Source organism: Zootoca vivipara, chromosome 1 (assembly GCF_963506605.1).
Source record: "Zootoca vivipara chromosome 1, rZooViv1.1, whole genome shotgun sequence".
NCBI lineage: Eukaryota > Metazoa > Chordata > Lepidosauria > Squamata > Lacertidae > Zootoca > Zootoca vivipara.
In genome coordinates this window covers 30,398,687-30,413,476 of record NC_083276.1, presented here as the reverse complement: position 1 = coordinate 30,413,476, position 14,790 = coordinate 30,398,687, and positions in this window count along the sequence as shown.

The following is a 14,790-nucleotide window of genomic DNA, read 5'->3' as shown; positions in this document are numbered from 1 at the left end:
TCCGCTTGGCCATTGGTGGCAGGGTGGAATGGTGCTGAGCGGATGTGGCGGATGGCGTTCTGCGCTGTGAAGGTCTGGAACTCCTCTGACGTGAATGCGGTTCCATTGTCCGAGACGAGGGTGTCAGGGAGCCCGTGGGTCGCAAACAGCTTACGTAGTACCCGGATGGCTGCCGCCGTAGAAGTGGATGGTACCAGTGCGACCTCCAGCCATTTGGTGTAGGAATCCACCACTATGAAGAATGTTTTTCCCTGGAAGGGGCCAGCGAAGTCCACGTGCAAGCGTGACCATGGATGTCGGGCGGACTCCCAGGGCTGGACTGGGGCCCTTGGGGGATCCGGGCGGGATTCTTGGCAGGTCTGGCAGTGTTGGACCCAGGCCTCTATCTCTCTGTCAATCCCCGGCCACCACACATAACTCCTGGCAAGGGCCTTCATCCTCACTACCCCTGGGTGTGTCTCGTGTAGGGCTGTGAGGACCCTTTTGCGGAGGGGCTGGGGAACAACGACCCTGCTTCCCCATAACAGGCACCCCTTGTGGGCCGACAGTTCATGTTTGCGGTTTGTGTAGCCAGAGAATTCTGGCCCGGGGCTGCTGCTGGGCCATCCTCGCCACACCCAGTCCAGGACCCGGGAGATGACCCTATCTTTTGTGGAATGGTGCGCAACTTCTTGTGCCTGAATGGGTCGGTCGGGAAGCAGCTCCAGGGTCATAACCTCTTGCGCAGGCGCTGGGTCGGGGCCTGTTTCTGGTAGTGGTAGCCTGCTGAGGGCGTCTGCGTGGCCCATCGCCTTCCCAGGGCGGTGGATTAGTGCATACTGGTAGCCGGCAAGGAAAACTGACCACCTGAGGACACGTGGAGACAACACTTGGGGGGTCTGCTTCTCAGGGGCAAACAGGCCAAGCAACGGCTTGTGGTCAGTCACTATGGTAAAGGGCCGCCCGTACAAGAAATCATGGAATTTTTTTACGCCCTTCACGATTGCCAGACCCTCCTTGTCAATCTGTGAGTAGTTTCGTTCGGCTGCAGCAAGCGTCTGGGAGAAGTATGCCACCGGCACCTCTCTTCCATCCGGGAGTTGGTGTCCCAGGACAGCGCCGATGCCATAGGGAGAGGCGTCGCATGCCAGCACCACTGGCAGCCTCTCGTCGAAGTGTGCTAAGACCGAGTTCGAGACGAGCAAGTCCTTGACTGCCTGGAATGCGGCCCTTTGTCGCTGGCCCCACACCCAAGGGGCCCTTTTATCTAGGAGTCTGTGTAGGGGCTCCGCTACCGCTGCCTTATGGGGAAGGAAGGCATGGTAAAAGTTCAATAGTCCCAAGAATGACTGAAGTTCGGGCTTGCTCTTGGGCGCTGGGGCCTCACAAATGGCCCGTACCTTGTCACCGGTTGGATGGACCCCTTCTGCGTCCACCTTAAATCCCAGAAAGTCCACCTGCGGCACTCCCAGTAAACACTTTTCCCGCTTCACCTTGAGGCCCGCCGTCTGGAAACGGTGCAGGACGGAGCGGAGGCGGTCCTCAAATTCCTCTGGTGTGGGCCCGGCGATCAGTACATCATCGAAGAAGGGGGTGACGCCAGGAATCCCTTTAAGGAGAGAGTCCATTAGATTCTGGAATATGCCTGGTGCCACGCTAACGCCAAATTGCAGCCGCTTTACTCTGAATGCCCCTCTGTGCGTCACAATCGTCTGAGCCTCTGCTGTGGCTTCGTCCACAGGCAACTGTTGATACGCTTGGGCCAAGTCCAGTTTGCCAAAGATTTTTGACCCAGCCAGGGTGGCGAGGACATGGCTGACCACTGGCACTGGGTATGCATGGGCCGTGAGAGCCTTGTTTATGGTGCATTTGTAGTCTGCACAGATGCGGACCGAACCGTTAGGCTTGACGGGTGTGACAATTGGAGTTTCCCAGGGGGCGTTGGGCACCGGCTCCAGCACTCCTTGCTCCACGAGCCGGTCCAATTCCTCGTCTATGCGGGGTTTCAGGGCGAACGGGACCCGGCGGGCCTTGTGCCTGATGGGTCGTACAGCGGGGTCCAGCTGTAGGGCAATGGGGGGTCCTGTATATCGTCCCAATGCCCCATCGAAAACCCCTGGAAACTCTTTGCATATGGCGTCCACGTCCACTTGTAAGCTAGTGCGGTTCACCCCGGTAACGGCTAGCCCCAGAGGTCCAAACCATGCCAGTCCCAGTAAGCTAACGTAGGGGCCCTTAACTACCAGCAAGTCCAATTGTTGCTTTCGCCCTCGATATTGCACCCTGAAGGTCCCCACCCCCATAGTAGGGACCTTACGTTTCTGGAAGTCCCGGAGGGTGAATGGGGCCGGCCTTAGTTTGGGACCCCCATTAGGGCACAGTTCCCTTAATGTTCGGGCCGAGATTATGGATAGAGTTGAACCCGTGTCCAGCTCCATGCGGCATGGGGCTCCCTCTATCTGTACCTCTATATAAATTTTCTCTGTGCTGGGATGGGGCAACTGGAATACCTGGTAGTCCGTGATCTCCGTCGAGTTGCCTTGGTGCATGGTGCCGTGTGACCTGGGGCTCCTGGGTCGGTCATCTGATGCTTGTCGACGGGTGAGTCGAGCCCGACACACCCGGGCAATGTGTCCCAATTTTCTGCACTGCCTGCACTCTGCGTTGCGGAAACGACAGGTCCTCCTCTCGTGGTTCTCCCCGCAGCTTGCACAGTTCCCTCCTTCTCGTCGAGGCTGCTGTGGTGTGTGTGCTGCTTGAGTGCGCCGCTGTACTCGGTGTACTTCCTCCCTGTCAGATTCGGATTCGTCGGTGAGGTCTTCGTGGTAGACCCTCGGTTGGGATGGCGGGGCCGGTCGTGCCTCTTGCGTTGACCTCTCGGCGGCTTCGGTTGCCAGGGCTTCCTCCAGAGCAATCTGGAACGTGAGGTCTTTTTTGGCGTAGAGGCGTCGTTGCAACATCTCGTCCCTCAGGCCACCGACGAGGCGGTCACGAAGCATGTTCTCCAATTCTGAGAAGTTGCATAACCGGGCGGCTTGGCGGAGGGAGGTCACAAACCCAGTTATGGTTTCCCCTGGGGCTTGCCGCTTTGCGTAGAAGGCATTTCGGCAAGCTACCACCGAGGGCTGTGGTGAGAAGTGCTCCTTCAGCCGTTCCATTATTGTTTTGTAAGAGACGGTAGCGACATCTCTAGGTGCAAGGAGAGCCCGGGCGATTTCAAACGTCTCCTCTCCACAGACGCTGAAGAATGTCGCCCTCTTCATGGCATTGTTGGTGACTTCTTTCGCTTGCAGGAGGAAGTTGAAACGGGCGGCGTACCCTTCCCAGTCTCCTGATGCTGGTTTGAATGGCGAGAAGCTGCTGTCGGTTGCCATTCTGAGTTCCTTGGGTCCTGGAGCTGAAGCCTGGATGCACGGTGCGATGCAGCGGTGCAGCAGGTGGCGGTGCTGCGGTGCAGTGCGTGGTGGCGGTCAGCTCAGCAGGATCCCATCCTCGTCGCCAGTGAAATATACTCAGAGTCAAGAGTGAATTTCATGCTCTTTATTCAGCTCATAGTCATCAAGGAGGAGAAGAGAAGACGAATGGCTCTTTTCCCCAAACCATCTGCTTATATACATTATTTACACAATGGGCCTTGCGTGATTGGCTACTTCAGGGCTACACCTGTGGGCCAATTATATTATGGATTGACTTCTGCCTGCAGCCTGATTGGCTGCTCCTACAGGCCAATCAGGTAGCAGATTGACTTCTGCCAGCCGCCTGATTGGCTGCTCCAGCAGGCCAATCAGGTTGCGGATTCACTTCCACCTGGAGTTGGATTGGGTAGCTCCCGCTGATTGTGAATCCTATTGTTCTAGGATTCAGCTCAGTACATAACAATTATTATCGTGAGCTACCCTCAAAATGAAAAGTAACATAGTACAAACATTTTTTAAACAAGCAGACACCTGTAACTAACCATGTGTAGAATAAGCCCTGAAATATCTGGCCAAACTGGTGTTTTGTGCTTTATCTGTCCTGTTGCTGATTTGCCATTGAAGGGTTTTTGCTTGGCACTTTTAAGTGGGTGCATTAGGATTCTAAGTTTGCATGCTAAGCTCTTCATATTCTTTGCAGTCCTCATCTCCTTCTAGAGATCAGTTTGTGATAGAATGTGCATAGCTATTGAATCCAGAGAGTGCAGCTCGATAAAAGTCATCACTGATTTTTGTTTTTGTTTTGTTCTAAAGCAAAATGTCCTCCCAGTCTCCTCTTAATTACTTTCTTATGTAGCCCTGGAACAAAAAAAAATATTTGTTATCTAAACCCAACACTCAAGAGACGTAGACTTTACTGACCACCCCCCTGAAATTATTTTAGGCATTTTTCTGTATTACACAATATTTACTTACGTCTGTGGAAGATTTTCCTCACAGGAGGTACTGTTTCACTTATTTGCAACAAATATGAAATTGGCTGTCTACACAGCCAATTAAACCTCTTTGGATAACCACACACAGCGAGAACCAATTAGCTCTTGGAGCAATAATTGAGACTGCAAGAGCCTGAGAAAGAGGAAGGATATAATTTTCCTTTAGAACATACCGGGTAGGAAAAGAATGCAAAGAATCCACAATGTAAGGGATCAATGAAATGCCCTCCCAACACCCTACACTTGCCAGTGGCACCTGCAACTCACTCAGATCAACAGAGGGGGAGACCCAGGAAGTGTTAAATCATTGGCTCTTTACAAGTTCAACACCATACTTTTCTGTCCTCATTACATGCAGTCACATGAAAATCCACACGACCATTCCATTTTTATTGGAGGAGCTTGGATACAGTATTTTACATTGGTCATGTTGCGTGATGGCAGAATACCGGTACAAATGAAAGCTATGGATTTTCTGGGGTATGGGCTCACAGCAAAAATAGTATTTCATTGCCAAGCTTCATCAGAGTTGTATATAACAAATATGAGAAATTATACAAAGAAGATTTTGTAAAATAGAAAGCAGGTACTGCCAATTAAATTCTACTCAGAGAAGGTCCATTAGAATTCACTATGTTCATTGATTTCAATGGATCTAACATTGGATAAAACAAGATGTCACAGATCACAATTTACAAGGCAAAAGGAGCTATTCTCTCAGTGTGGAGTACTAATATATTATTATTATTATTATTATTATTAACTTATTATAACTTATTATTTGCTCTTTTACAAAAAGTAACTCAAAGAGACTTAAAACAAAAAAGAAAAACACATGCATTAAACATTAAAACTAAAATTAAAAACTAAAACAGTGTAAAATCTAAAAATATAACAGGAGGATGGGATTTGCCAGAGTTGGAGAAAAGGCTATTTTTCCTTTGTTCACTCCTGAAAACTCTCTAGCATTTTTTACCTTGTCATCTGCATCCCTTTGTGGCTAAACTTTTGGGGGATAAAGGGCTGCATGTGAAATGAGTGTGGCCAAAGTGTAAACATAGCTGCGGCCAAAGTGAAAGCGTTGGTGTGATGAGAACCATGATACTCCAGACTGCCTCCCCAAAAGCTTTCCCATCAACTATTATATTTTAAAACACTTTTAGCAACCATTATTCTTCATTAATTTTTGTTTTTAAAAATTAAAGGGGCAAATTTGGGAGTCTTGAGGGGTGTCACAAAAACCTTTTGGCATCATAAAGTACCCATAAGATCAAATTTGGGAGGACTGAGGGGGCACTCAAAAATCTTTGGGGAGGGGGAAACAGGCCAGAAGTTAACCAACTCTGTTTTACAGTTTAAAGCTGTCTTTTCTGGTCTTGTCAATATTCTTGATAAAGTTGTTCTTCTAGTTTTTGAAAAGAGACTCTGGGCAGTTATAGAGTTCCAAGAATATGGACTCTTTTCATCTCAGTTAATCCTGTCACATTATGAAGGAACTTATAATGGAACATTGCCTCCACAAAGAACATCACCCCAATCACAACTCCAACTAACTGCTCCAATAATTTAAACGCATATTGTAAGTCCCTAATAATATTATTAACACTATCCTGTTCCAAATGTTCTAGTCTGAGTTTACACTGAGTTTAAAAACTGAATACATTTTCGTCATAATAATCATCAGTGTGCATTATACAATAAAGAGTCCTGTAGCATCTTAGCAATGAACAAATGTGGCAAAAAAAAAACTTTCATAAGCCTAATAATAGGCTCCCAGCAGAATATTAAAAACACATTTAAAACTTCCCTAAACAGGGCTGCTTTCAGATGTCTTCTAAAAGTCAGATAGTTGTTTATTTCCTTGACATCTGATGGCAGGGAGTTATCACTACTGAGAAGGTCCTCTGCCTGGTTCCCTGTAACCTCACTTCTCACAGGGAGGAAACTGCAAGAAGGCCCTCGGCGCTGGACCTCAGTGTCTGGGTTGAACGATGGGGGTGGAGATGCTCCTTCAGGTATACTGGGCCGAATCAAGCTCATCAGATCCATGACATCCTGTCAATTTGATAAGTCAACAACCCTTCCCAAAAAAAGCTGAACAGACTTTGGGCTTTCAAATTTCAATGGTGTGCAACAGCAAAATTCGGTGTCTCCCTCCCCTCCGTTTCAGCTCAGCACCCAGTGCAGGTGAGAGCATTGCATTCCTCATCATCATCCTCTGTGGGCAGAGCTGGTGGTCCACCCAGGGAATGGAGGCATCTGTACTGCAGCAGTGGAAAGTTCTTGACCTTTGAACCTTGGCATGAGCCCCTTCCTGCCCCTAAAACAAATCCTTCCTGGCACTAGATATTTAAATGGCACTGCCAGGACAAGCTAATTTTCAGCAGGGGGGTCTATGTGTTGTATTTAGATGCCTAAAGTTAATCAAGATCCAGGATCTCATTCCATATTTATCAGTCTTTGAAAATAAATCTGTCAGAAATAAGGAAGTGCAATGTTTGTGGGAGACTAATACAAGTTGGATTTCAACAAACTGCTCAGCAGAGGTCCTGTAGATAAGCACAGAATATCTCATTTCTCTGGAACTCACACATAAAGCAGAGGTTGAACAATCATACTATAAAATCAAGACTTCATCCAAAAGAGATTAACTACAGAGGGTTGAAAGAAAGAAGCCAACGTCACTAGATTAAAATAAATTATCTGTGATGAGAGTGTTATACAGCCTGACAATTTATATGCTTGGAAATTGGACAATCCTGCTTGGCATCAGCTGAGATGTCTGTGGCAAGATCTGCAGCTTTTAAGGAATCTTCAAAGAAAAAAAGCTAGCTCAAAAAACTTCCAAAAACGGCCAGACAATATGATTTCCAAATACCTCATGTTACGGGTAAGCTAACAAGAGGTGGTTAAATTTAAAGACACTGATTTATTGGTGTAATGTAAAACAAAAAGCAAAAAAAAAAAACCACCAAAATTTTCTACGCAAGTGTGCTCTGTTATTATTTTGTCACTATGGGAGAAAATTATCACAAATTATGATTGAATGTTGCTTGGGCATTTGAAGGTATTTGTATGAACTCAAGCACAGTCACTGTGTTCCCATTTCAGTGACAAGAGCTTCTGCTATCCAAAACACAATAAGTTTGAAAATTTTAATCTCTCTCTTTCTCTCTCTAACCTGAGGAAAGAAGCTCTGCAGGCAGAGCTGGTTCAAGTCTTTTTGACATGAGAACTAGTCATAAATTGTTAGCCATTACTTCCTCATTTTGGTGACAGCATAAACTGTGTAATATCAAGCATGCTAAAACTATAGTACTCCATGTGTGCATGGCAGTTGGTTCCCAGATGTGACTCCTGGCGCCATGTTCCTTCGGCTAATTAGCCTTCCCCCCTCTTTAAAAAAGGTTCAGAACCCACATATGCTTCTCTCTGTCACTGAGCGCATTCCCTAATACACTGCAGATGGGCTGCATTCCATGACCTTGGGAACTGATTGCTGCAAGGGAGACTCTGACCAAGAGGGGGCATTTCTCTGTAATTAGGAGTGAGGCGATGAATTTAAAGCTCATGGATCAAAGGCTGTACTTGATCCCCTTCAGCAGTGGTGGGGAACCTTTTTGGCTCTGAGCTAGATCTTTATCAGATCCCAGTCTTGTGGGCCAAACTTGACAGGTGGGTGAGGCCAATCATAATGAGACCAGGCGATTGTGTGCTTTGAAGTCCCAAAGTTGGGGCTTCAAAGCGCCACACAAGGCTTGCAAAGAGGTGCTTTAAAGTGCATGAAGCTTTAAAAGAGCCACTTTAAAGAGGAGGAGCCTGCTTTCCCTTGCACACAACTGGCAACACACTTTAAGACACGCTCATTGTGCATTGGCAGCCACATCTCTATCTGCATCACAGGTGACATCAGGTGTGGGACAGGTGGGTGTGGTTAGGGAAAAATGCTATTGCAGGCCAAATTTAAACCCCTGGCAGGCTAAGTTTGCCCCATGGGTTAGAGGTTCTGCAGCCTTGCTCTTCAGTTGTTAATGGTATTGACTAAGGGGTGTCTTAGTGGTTCTTTGTTGTTTTATCATTACATTTTAATATAAATCAAACAAACACAATACTGTTAATAATATCATTTAATGCCAAAAAATGGGCTTCTAAGCTGCTTACAAGTAAAAAACAAAAAACCCAATGACCTAAGCATTAAAAAAATGAACATCCATAATAAAAATATGCAATCAAACAATACAATTTAGCTGACAAATTTTTGTTTCCTACTCTGGTGAGGTTCTGTATTCTATAAAAGCCACGTGACTGTGTGGCTCACATTTTCTTTCTCATCAGTATCCAGACATCCCAGGGTTTCATGCCAGGTTAAGAGGGTTGTTCCAATGAAGCATAACTGAGGTTTGCTTGTCTGCTATCTTCTTGGGAGAAGTGTCCAACTGCAATCCAAGCAGCAAAGGATCAAGTAAAGGATGACGCAAGGATACTGATAGACACAGACACAACATAGAGTCACCAACAGCCATGAACAAAAGGGCTAAAAACTTTTTGCATGGGCAAGTGATCTCTTTTAGTTCATAGCACCCTTTTTCTAGCAATCTCATCACCCAAGATCTCACCTATGTGCTCTAAGGTGAACAGAGTGATATATTCCCAGCAATGCCTACCCTGTTATCTGAGATACACATTTCCTGGCCATTGCTGAAGTGCTGGTTGCTGCATAGTTCAGCTCTGTACAAAAAGGCCCCCATGCATTCACTGAACACATAGACAGGAGAGCAGAGCTGTCAGGTCCTCACTGACTTCCAAACATTCACCAGAGGATGAATGGAGAGCCTATGCATGTACATTCAGATGTAGGCTATCTGTTCAGTCCTGTTGCCAAATGTGTAGAGCTTGTGGGGGAGGGCAGAGTTGGCAGGAATATTATATGGTGTGGGGTCAGCAGTATAGGGTGCTAGTTGGAAATCTACCCAATGTTGGGGTTGTAGAGATGGGACAGAAAGAGATGGGGCAGGTATTTTGGGCCCTTCAGGAATATATGCATGTTAACTTCTTTTGACAGTTGTTATTATTATTATCATTAGGACAATATTTCACTGTTAATTTTGTGAATTTGTAAAAATAAAATAAAATATTACAGATCTATCTTATCCATCTTATGGCAATGGATTCCATCAGTTAATTGTGCATTGTGTGAAGAAGTACTTTGTTTGTTTGTTCTGAATTTACTTGCAACCAAATTTAGTGGCTGAATCCTGGAAAGGGTACAAAATCCCTCTCTGCTAGCTCAATGTTTTTCATGATCATCTGTCTCAAGTCCCTCCTTTTAAAACAACAAAAAGAATCCAAAACTTCAGCATTTCTATGAAGTTCTTCAGTCACTTGACTTGATCATTTGTCATTTTCTATATTCCCTCCAGCCCTATAATATTTTAGAGATGGGAGAAACAGAACTGGCCACAGGCTTTCAAGTAGGACGACAAACTAGGAAAAGATGAACAACCAAATGGACAGATAAAAGACCCTGGGAGCCAGTATATTAGTAGAAGCAGAGTCAAGAAGACAGCAAGGAAACATCCTAGAGATGACGCATACCTTGAGCTTTGTCGTTAAATACATGGCTGGAAGCACTTGTAGTTATTTGAGACTCTTCTGCTGAAAACAAAAGGCATATTCACAGAAGAGTCTCAGGATAGCATTCAACAGTCATTTCCACAGACACTCCATTCATGTCGGGCCACCTTCATCAGCGCTGTGAGATCCAGCACAAATCCTCAGAGGCAACAACCCCAGCCTTGGAAGTAGCTCAGCCAGACAACCAGACGTGTGTCAGTGATGGTCTGCTGTCAAAACAAGGAGTGTAGAAAGCTGTCCAGCAACTCCCAGTTTACAAGTTGGTGTTTGTTTACTTTAATATTTCTTCTGCTTTCACTTAAACAGAACACCTCTGAGACAGGGGGAGGGACAGAGGCAAAGGCCAGCCCTGTGGGTGTCTCAAGGCCAGACGCTATGGGGGTGATGGTGTCTAAACATGTACATTCATATTAACAATGGCCCAGACCACACACTGTGAAGGTTGGCACACAACTCTACATGTAAACAGGTACATACAATTTAGAGAGAAACCCGGGATGCATAAAAAGTAGAAACCTTTTTTTGAAGACATTTGTTATTGAGAATGCACAAGCTGTATGAAGCGTTGGGACTGAAGGGAGCTCAGTGTTTCTGAACAGCACTTTCAAGCTGCTCTTCGTTCATTGATCACATTGATTCGGTGCCCTCTTAGCAATACCATGAGTGTGCCAAGCTACATTTTTTGCAAATATGTACAGAGGCATTTTTGTGGCTGTCCCACTCAAGGCATTTTTCTGAAGTGATTTTCACTTTGCATTTTTGTGTGTATGTGTGTGTGTATATATATATATATATATATATATATATATATACACACACACACACACACACACACACACACACACACATGCCCTTTTGTGAAGGGTGCATGGGTGTAAACTTTAGCTTGTATCCCTTTAAACCATTTGAAAGCAAGGGTGCAGTCCTTTCCTGTTCACCCTTTCCAATAATTTCAAGGTGGCATGTGTCCAGGTTTTATATGAACCCACCCTTCAGATTCAATAAAATGTGTGTACTGTATATTTTGTTTTCAGGTACATGTGCCCAAATTGTAATATGAGTCCCTTACAGACCTTAAAGAATTAATTTGATGCTTCAGATTTATGATGGGTGGGCTGGGATTTTAACATTTTAAAAAACCATATTTTGTTATTTTGCTATTTGTTTTTAATATAGGATTATATGCTCAGAACATCCTGGCTAAAGCACACTGGAAATCTGAATAAACAATACAGTAATTATTATTATTATTATTATTTGCTTTCCTGCGTTGCTTTTGGAAATCAGGAGCAAACATCAGAAAACCAAGGGCCAGGGGCTCTTAGATCCCAACAAGATATTTCAGTTCTAGGCCAATTCCACCTCATATGTTTAAAGCACTATTATACCACTTTAACAGTCATGACTACTCTAAAAGGATATTGTGAACTGCATTATGTTAAGGGTGCTAAGAATGGTTAAGAGACCCCTTTCTCTCACGCACAGCTACAACATCTAGTTTCCTGGAGAAAGGGATTGATTGTTAAACTGCTCTGAGAATTGTAGCTCTGTGAGGGAAATAGGGGTCTCCTAACGACGGGGAATCCCCGCGACGGGGTGAGCTCCTGTTGCTCGGTCCCAGCTCCTGCCAACCTAGCAGTTCGAAAGCACGTCAAAATGCAAGTAGATAAATAGGTACTGCTACAGCGGGAAGGTAAACGGCGTTTCTGTGTGCTGCTCTGGTTTGCCAGAAGCGGCTTAGTCATGCTGGCCACATGACCCGGAAGCTGTACACCGGCTCCCTTGGCCAGTAAAGCAAGATGAGCACCACAACCCCAGAGTCGTCCGCAACTGGACCTAACGGTCAGGGCTCCCTTTACTTCTTCTTTTTTTAGTTTTAAAAATAACCTTTATTTAAGTCATTAAAATACAATACAAAGGAAAAAAGTATATCATTTAAACAAATATTTGTTAAAAGAAAAATAAAAAAGTTTAGGGTTCCCTTTACCTTTACAGCATCAGGAGTCAAGAAGGGGGAGTTTAATTTTTTTTCCCCCAGCCATTACTATTGACACCTGACTGCCCTTGTCAAACACACATTATGAAGCTGGAACCCACTGGGAATAATTTAGCTGTGTCTACCACTTGATTCTGTCCTTTTCTATTATTCACTTTTTCAGCATCTTAGACAGGCTGCAGAACCTTAGCAAGGACAGCAATTCCTGGACAGTGAGCTCCAGGGAAGTGGTGCCAGCAGTTACTCTAACCTCTGTCCATTTGGCATCAAAGTCAAAGGACAGGGTAGCCCCTGCAGTTGTGGCTGAAAAGGCCATTCTTCTCACTTGTATTGTCCCTTCCAAGTTCTGGTGTCAGAGGGCAAACTAAATAAGAGTGAAAAGCAATACCGTATCTGCTCATCTCAAAAAAAAAATTACCCAGGAGGAAAATTTCTCCAGATCCTAAAGCTTCCACACTTTTGCCCCCAATAATGAAAGTGTGGGGAGAGGAAAAGAATTGATGCTGAAATATACCAAAACTCATTCTGTTTCCAAGACACCTGAAGTGAGAAGGGAACCTGAGCTCATCATTGCTTCCACTGCCAGTTACTTCTTACAGTTCCAAGATCTCAGGTGGGGAAAAGAGAAGCAGGATTTGACATGCTGCTGCAACCTGTTCTTATTATTAAATAAGAATAATAATTTATTACTCTTCCTTCATCCCAAGGTCAAAAGAATTTAAAATACAATCACGAAAATAGGGAGGGTCCTAAAAATATGCATACAACTGTCAAAGGATAGGCTATCTCGTCACTGAGAATTTGTCCACATTTGAGCATTATTTAGCAGTTTTCCCTCCATTCAAATTAGACCTGGAGCAGTCCCACACAGGGGGAGAAAGCAAGGAGTACCTAGTACAGGATCAGTGGCCGTTCTCCGTGCATCTAGGCATCACCTAGAACAAGGCAGGCTTTGTGCTGGAGCCAGCCCACAAGGCATAGTTTATCCATCTCTGATCTAGCAAGTTGTCAGCATCCTTTCAATCTGTAACACAGTTCCCACACAACCTTTTCAAAGAAAATGGATTATCTAAAATCTCTGGGCAATTTTCAGAAGGAAGAATTCTCTCCTTTTATACAATCCCCATGAATGGTGGAACAAAGCACAGGTTTTTGACTAGTTCGTTTTCTTTGTAATTACATGCACCTTGTGTACCTAAATGAGTGTTGTGTTCCTGCCGAAGCCTTTGACAAGAAGATCTGATGGAAGTATGAAATAACTGGTCAATGAATGACTGAAATACACTAAGCAACTTTAGACTTCATACTACAAACTGAGTCAAAAGCAATTGTGACTAATTGCTTGTGCCATTAAGAATAATAGAATCACAGAATTGTAAGGGTCTATGAGGGTCCAGTCCCCTGCAATGCATGAAACTTTTTGCCCAACACAGGGCTCAAACCCATAACACTGAGATTAAGAGTCTCGTGCTTTACCAACTGAGCTATCTCAAGGGCCACAAGCAACACAGAAGATCCTTTGTAGAGACAGTATGTGTAAAAGGGCCTCAGGATGAAAATCATAATATGCCAATACTTGAATAGCATAGGGAATTTATTTTCTTCATTTGTGAATAAGAAAAAAGAAATATCATGGTACACCTACATCAGCACAACCAGATGCCTTCATCTGCCCCAGCAGCAACAAAACATGTCTCTCCTGTATCGGTCTCTACAGAACAGTGGCAGAGCTTCATGCTCTGGCACCAGGGGCGGAGAGCAGGCAGGGGCATGGCTGGCACGCATCCCGGGGGCGTGGTGTACATCCCGGGGGCGTGGTGCACAGCCCACAGGGGTGTGGTGCCCAGTGTGGGGTGGCAGCCACGATGGCACCCCACCGGGATCGTGGTGCCAGGGGCGGTGCGCTCCCCCCACCCCCCTTCCTCCGCCAGTGCTACAGCCACAGGAGACACTCTTACCTTCCAGCGGTATGACTACATCTCCCAAGGCACACTTATCAGTTCTCTCCCGAGACAGATGGATGGCAACCAATGGTGTCTTGTTAAATTGGAAAACAAAACATTAAATGTATCATAGGGAGTTAAGAAAACATACAGCTGCGGAGGAGGCACTCACCAACCGTTCTAAGCAGTTTACACACACACACACACACACACACACAAAACAACAACTAAAATTAATCATTTGTGTACCATTTGTTCTTCCAGTAGGGATTGCTTGCTTATTTACATACTGCCTCAACCAAAATCTTAAATGCAATTAAGAACCATACTTAGAGTATTATAACTTTAATACCTATGATACATTTAAATGAAGTTTTAGTGTGTTCAGGATTAACAAGGTTCCAGAATCATTTATAAACTCTGCTGTGTCACATACACTATGTAGCCTCAAGGCAGCCTACCGTACCTAAAATTAAAAACAAAAATAATAAAAACAGTAATAATGAAAACTATTAAAAAAAACAGCAGAAAAACTGCAGAAACAATAAAAAGCAAATGGCAAAGCCAAAGCTAGTAAAAGGGGCCCCAAATATTAAAAACCATAATGAGGCTTCCAGTTATAGCTTTACTCAACTTTTAACAGGAAAAAACAGTGAGACGTCTACTGCTGTTGTGTGCAAGGATGCAATGGAAATACTGAAATAGCAGTAATGAAAACAAAGAGTTCTGTGGCCCCAATAATGAAGAAGGCATTCGATAATTGCAATAAAGAGGAGTAACACAGAACTCCAACCCACAGGTCAAGCTTGGGAACTTTTTAATGACAT